The sequence below is a fragment of the Rhipicephalus microplus genome, unplaced genomic scaffold (assembly GCF_043290135.1).
Source record: "Rhipicephalus microplus isolate Deutch F79 unplaced genomic scaffold, USDA_Rmic scaffold_26, whole genome shotgun sequence".
NCBI lineage: Eukaryota > Metazoa > Arthropoda > Arachnida > Ixodida > Ixodidae > Rhipicephalus > Rhipicephalus microplus.
The window spans coordinates 5,062,579-5,068,669 of NW_027464599.1; the positions used below are offsets into that span (position 1 = coordinate 5,062,579).

General features: G+C 51.0%; 1 non-coding gene across 1 annotated transcript; it reads right to left on the bottom strand.

Annotated features, from left to right (window-relative positions):
- Positions 1 to 4,527: 4,527 nt before the first annotated feature.
- TRNAN-GUU (transfer RNA asparagine (anticodon GUU)) lies at positions 4,528 to 4,601 on the bottom strand. The gene has a single exon. It is a non-coding gene; the product is annotated as a tRNA-Asn (tRNA).
- Positions 4,602 to 6,091: the final 1,490 nt, after the last annotated feature.

The following is a 6,091-nucleotide window of genomic DNA, read 5'->3' on the forward strand; positions in this document are numbered from 1 at the left end:
TCAACACATCACACCGATGGCACCACACTGCTTCTTCGTTGACATGTCTCACGTCGAAACACCGAGTCCACAGAACGTAACATTCAACCAACAACAATAAGAAAAGTTTTTTTTTTTTTTCGAGAAGAAAAAAAAACTGCCGTTGAGTGCACGTTTCGCACTGCACCACAATTTACCCACATATGTCCGCCACACAGTTCACTGCATTGCCCAAAGGTCCACATTCACTAACCTCAAAATACGCAAGAAGCGAGAAAAAGTATGGACACATCTAGCGGATTGTGAAAATCCCCAAATTAGTAGTACACCACCCCTTTTTTTTTTTATCATATATACCCTATCATCTCAAAAACTATACATCATGTTAATGTTACATTGCATGTAACTTCTTCAAATATTTACAAGCAACACCCTTCCATGGTCCGCAAGCAAGATCCAAAAGAAACCAGCGGGAAATCGAATTTGACGCTTAAGTTATAGCGTCCCGTACAAGACGTTTAACTGCTCTAACCATTTGACAAGAGTAAGGAATCGGAAGCCAGTGGAAGAATTCTCGACCGTAAGCTCGTATGAACCTAAAGCTGTGTATCACCAGGTTCCCAACCTCGAAATCACAAGCATACACGCTGGAATGTCTGTATGCCAGTCGGAGGCGTTGCCTCCAGGCGCACCAGTACAACCACGCCTGAATCATTTCATCCTTCCCACGAATGCCTTGCTTGAGCTCGTAAGCCGCTAATCGTTGAGACATCTTAACAGAAGCGACCTCTTCAACCGAAGATGCCAAAGAGCACCAGTCGGCGTCCTTCCTCGTACAATAACCTGCTGGACCATTACTGCCTTCTGGTTCACTTTCCATCCCTTCAGCTTTCTGTATTGCTTGTTCATCAATACTTTCAACCCTTCTGCCTGGGTCATCGTGATTACCCTCATTGTCACATATAGCTGACCTACATTGCAACTCTACTCTCTGTTCTTCAACAAGTACTTTTGCATTTTGCTCCAATATTCTTCTAAAAGCATCATCTACAATTTCCCGAGAACACAAGCCATCTCTCTGTATGGGCAAGTTATAATCATGGTGAAAAACCATGTCCGTAGCGTCTGTTGCTATCTCCAGTGGCCCAAAACAATAGGTAGCTGCTACATCAGAGCTTTCATTATGGCATTCGCCGGCATTACCTAGGAGACCTTTTATTGCTCCTTCAGCGGAGCTATTCAGAGGCAATCCTACCTCTGAATAAAGTGCGCTTGACCTCTCACAGGTTTCAAAATACCCTTTACTCTGAATGGAACGTTCTTGTTCCATGCTCACGAAGCATTCCTGCGCTTCAATAAGCTTATCGAGTCTCCTAGTCTTTTGACTGTTTACCTCCCTGTCATACTCTTTCAGAGTTTCTTTCTCTAGCGAAAGGTCATGACGAGGTACAGGGTCAGTCTCACGTAAATTCAAATCGCTCCCGATGTAACTGCTTTCAGAGCACACCTCATCCACTGGTTGACTACTCTGGCTCTCAGACCACGTATATTCAGCGTTTTCCCTCTCAAGCCACTGCTGCAAATCCTCATATTCTAGTTCCAACAGTCTCTTCTTTTCGCGCATCTCTATCTCGAGCAGCCTTTTCTTTTCACGCATTTCTAGCTCAAGCTGCTCCTTCTTAGCGCGTGTCTCTCGCTCGAGCTTCTCTCTCCTAGCCCGTGTTTCTCGCTCGAACTCCTCTCTCTTAGCGTGTGTTTGCAATGCAATCTGCTGCCTTTTTAGCGTCACATATCGCAGCCCGTTCCTCTTGCGCTTGCGCCATTTGCTTGTCGTACCACTCCTTGAACTCCGCTCCCTTAAGACTTATACTCTCCGCCAGATCTAATAATTCCGAAGTGCTTTTCATGGCTTTCATCGCGTCGAAAAATCTACATGAAAAACAAACGACTTTGTCCTGTCGCGGACGCCAATTTGTGATGCAAGGTTCTTGTTGCTGATTTGTTTTTCTCCCGGGCTGAGCCTCAGAGAGTTTTGTTAATAAGGACAAAGCCGTTCGGTTTCCAAGAAACACACAAAAAGTTTAATTGAAAAGTAAAAAGGCAAAGATTCCTCACAAAACAAAACACTTAATAAACAGTTGACTGGACATGACGAAACACATCTGTAAACACCCAACAAGAACGTTCAAAGTCAGTAACTAAACCTAACGTTCGAAAGGGGCTGAGTGATGGGAGTAGCGCAAGAGTATCGGTGCAGTCTCACCCACAAGTTGGTTTTCGGCGGTGATGAGAAACCGGAACGCCGTGACTCCTGCGTCAATGCGTGGGCTGGACGAGGACGAGGGAACGCTGGCTGCTGGCGACACGTCGAAAAGCCCTACCAAATCGTGATGGTTTCGGCTTGAGGAGCGTGGACACGTCGGAGACGGGAGAACGCAGGCTGGTGGTGACGCGTCCGGGAACTAGGGTCGACCTAGTCAAGCAGCTGGGCGCACAGCTCGGGCCCGGAGCCCGACGGCTGTAGCTCGCCTGCCGGAACCAAAGTCCGCAGGCCCTGGAAAGGAGTTCAGGACCGGATGGCCACGGTCCTTTGGAGCGGGAACACGACGGCAGGAGGCCCCGGCCGGTTGAAGACCTGCAGGCTCGGGTCCTACGCCCGACGGCCCATCTTCAGCGCCCGGTCCGGTGACGACCTTCCGCATGCCCCGTCTTCTTCGAACTCTTGCTCTGGTCTGCTCAGGCTCCTGCTTCAGCTCTGGCCCACTTGTCTCGTTCTCATTGGAGATACTGCTGTCTCGTGGTGTCAAGCCATTGGGCCTTGAAATCTCCGTGTTCGCTGCCCATTGGATGTTTTACCTTTTGTTTACTTCACGTCCTGCCACGCATCCTCGTGCTCGACGCTCTTTAACGTCGTCATTCTTGTTTAAGCAGCCCCGCACGTGCACTCTGGTATTTCTCCTTTTGTTTTTTTTTTTTTTTTTTTCCCGTGACGCGCACTTTTCGAAGGCGCGCACTTTGAACGCGCACCACACATCACACAAAGCTATCAGCTCAAAGAAGAAAAAGCGCCGCACCACCACCGGCTGGGCTCGAACCTCCAACCGTTCAGCTAACAGCCGATCGCGCTAGCCAATTGGGCCACGGAGGCAGTCGTGCTCCACTCTCACCACTGTCAGAACAATTCTTCAGAGCTATCAGCCCAAAGAAAAAGAAACGCCGCACCACCACCGGGTGGGCTCTAACCTCCAACCTCTCGGTTAACAGCCAGTCGCGCTAGCCAATGGCGCCACGGAGACAGTCCTGCTCCCCTCTCACCACCATCAGAACATATCTTCAGAGCTATGAGCGCAAAGAAAAAAAGCAACAAACCACTCCCGGGAGGGCTCGAACCTCCAACCTTTCAGTTAACAGCCGATCGCGCTAGCCAATTGCGCCACAGAGACAGTCGTGCTCCACTCTCAACACCATCAGAACATTTCTTCAGAGCTATCAGGCCAAAAGAAAAAAAGCGCCGCACCACCACCGGGTGGGCTAGAACCTCCAACCTTTCGGTTAACAGCCCATCGCGCTAGCCAATAGCGCCACGGAGACAGTCGTTCTCCTCTCTCACCACCGTCAGAACATTTCTTCAGACTATCAGCCCAAAGAAAAAAAAGCGCCGCACCACCATCGGGTGGGCGCGAACCTCCAATCTTTTGGTTAACAGCTGATCGCGCTAGCCAATTGCGCCACGGAGACAGTCGTGCTTCACTCTCACCACCATCAGAACATATCTTCAACGCCATCAGCGCAAAGCAAAAAAAGCGACACACCGTCCACTGGTGTACTCGAAACTCCAACCTTTCGGTTAACAGCCGATCGCGCTAGCCAATCGCGCCACGGAGACAGTCGTGCTTCACTCTCACCACCATCAGAACATATCTTCAACGCCATCAGCGCAAAGCAAAAAAAGCGACACACCGTCCACGGGTGGGCTCGAACCTCCAACCTTTCGGTTAACAGCCCATCGCGCTAGCCAATAGCGCCACGGAGACTGTCCTTTTCCACTCTCACCACCATGAGAACATAACTTCAAAGCTATCAGCCCACAGAAAAAAAAGCGCCGCAGCACCACCGGGTGGCCTCGAACCTCCAACCTTTCGGTTAACAGCCGATCACGCTAGCCGATTGTGCCACGGAGACAGTTGTGCTCCAATCTCACCACCATCAGAACATATCTTCATAGCTATCAGGGCAAAGAAAAAGCAACACACCACTCCCGGGAGGGCTCGAACCTCCAAATTTTCGGTTAACAGCCGAACGTGGTAGCCAATTGCGCCACGGAGGCAGTCGTTCTCCAAACTCACCAACGTCAGAACATTTCTCCAAAGCTATCAGCACAAAGAAAAGAGCATCACACCACTCCCGGGAGGGCTCGGAACTCCAACCTTTTGGTTAACAGCCGATCGCGCTAGCCAATTGCGCAGCGGAGACAGTCATGCGCAACTCTCACCACCGTGAAAACATTTCTCCAAAGCTATCAGCGCAAAGATAAAAAAAGTGACACACTGCTTCCGGGAGGGCTCGAACCTCCAAACTTTCGGTTAACAGCCGAACGCGCTAGCCAAATGCGCCACGGAGACAGTCGTGCTCCATTCTCACCACCATCAGAACATGTCTTCAAATCTACGAGCCCAAAGAAAAAAAAGCGCCGCACCACCACCGGGTGGGCTCGAACCTCCAACCTTTTGGTTAACAGCTGATCGCGCTAGCCAATTGCGCCACGGAGACAGTCCTGCTCCACTCTCACCACCCTGAGAACATATCTTCAAAGCTATCAGCCCAAAGAAAAAAAGCAACAAACCACTCCCGGGAGGGCTCGAACCTCCAACCTTTCAGTTAACAGCCGATCGCGCAAGCCAATTGCGCCACAGAAACAGTCGTGCTCCACTCTCAACACCATCAGAACATTTCTTCAGAGCTATCAGGCCAAAAGAAAAAAAGCGCCGCACCACCACCGGGTGGGCTCGAACCTCCAACCTTTCGGTTAACAGCCCATCGCGCTAGCCAATAGCGCCACGGAGACAGTCGTGCTCCTCTCTCACCACCGTCAGAACATTTCTTCAGACTATCAGCCCAAAGAAAAAAAAGCGCCGCACCACTACCGGGTGGGCGCGAACCTCCAACCTTTCGGTTAACAGCCGTTCACGCTAGCCGATTGCGCCACGGAGACAGTCGTGCTCCACTCTCACCACCATCAGAACATATCTTCAAAGCTATCAGCGCAAAGAAAGAGCAACACACCACTCCCGGGAGGGCTCGAACCTCAAAATTTTCGGTTAACAGCCGAACGTGCTAGCCAATTGCGCCACGGAGACAGTCGTGCTCCAATCTCAACAACGTCAGAACATTTCTCCAAATCTATCAGCACAAAGAAAAGAGCATCACACCACTCCCGGGAGGGCTCGAACCTCCAACCTTTCAGTTAACAGCCGATCGCCCTAGCCAATTGCACCACGGAGATAGTCGTGCTCCACTCTCACCACCGTCAGAACATTTCTTCAGAGCTATCAGCCCAAAGAAGAAAAAGCGCCGCACCACCGCCAGCTGGGCTCGAACCTCCAACCGTTCAGCTAACAGCCGATCGCGCTAGCCAATTGGGCCACGGAGGCAGTCGTGCTCCACTCTCAGTGCGTCAGTGGGGCGTGAAACCGGCATGGCTGCAGCAGTACGCTTCACGCTGTTCCTACTGCTTATGCAGGTTAACGGCGCTTCTGCAAGACAGTGTCCCAGGAAAGCCGCAGCGTTTCTTCCACCGGAAGTAGCCACAACGCAAGGACTACGAGGAACAACCCTTAAAACCAACGTAGCACCTGATGACGACAGCGGGATGACGCCACCAGACGTTCCGGTATCCGGCGCATGTGCGATTCCTGCCAGTGAAAATCTGAGTGATTACCGGCTCGACGATAACGCTCAGCTTCATAAGGCGGGACTCTTCAGTGCGTCAGTGGGGCGTGAAACCGGCATGGCTGCAGCAGTACGCTTCACGCTGTTCCTACTGCTTATGCAGGTTAGTCATACGGAACCCCCTTTCTTGCTCCCCTTTTTTTTGCCGGTTTCACCCCAAAAG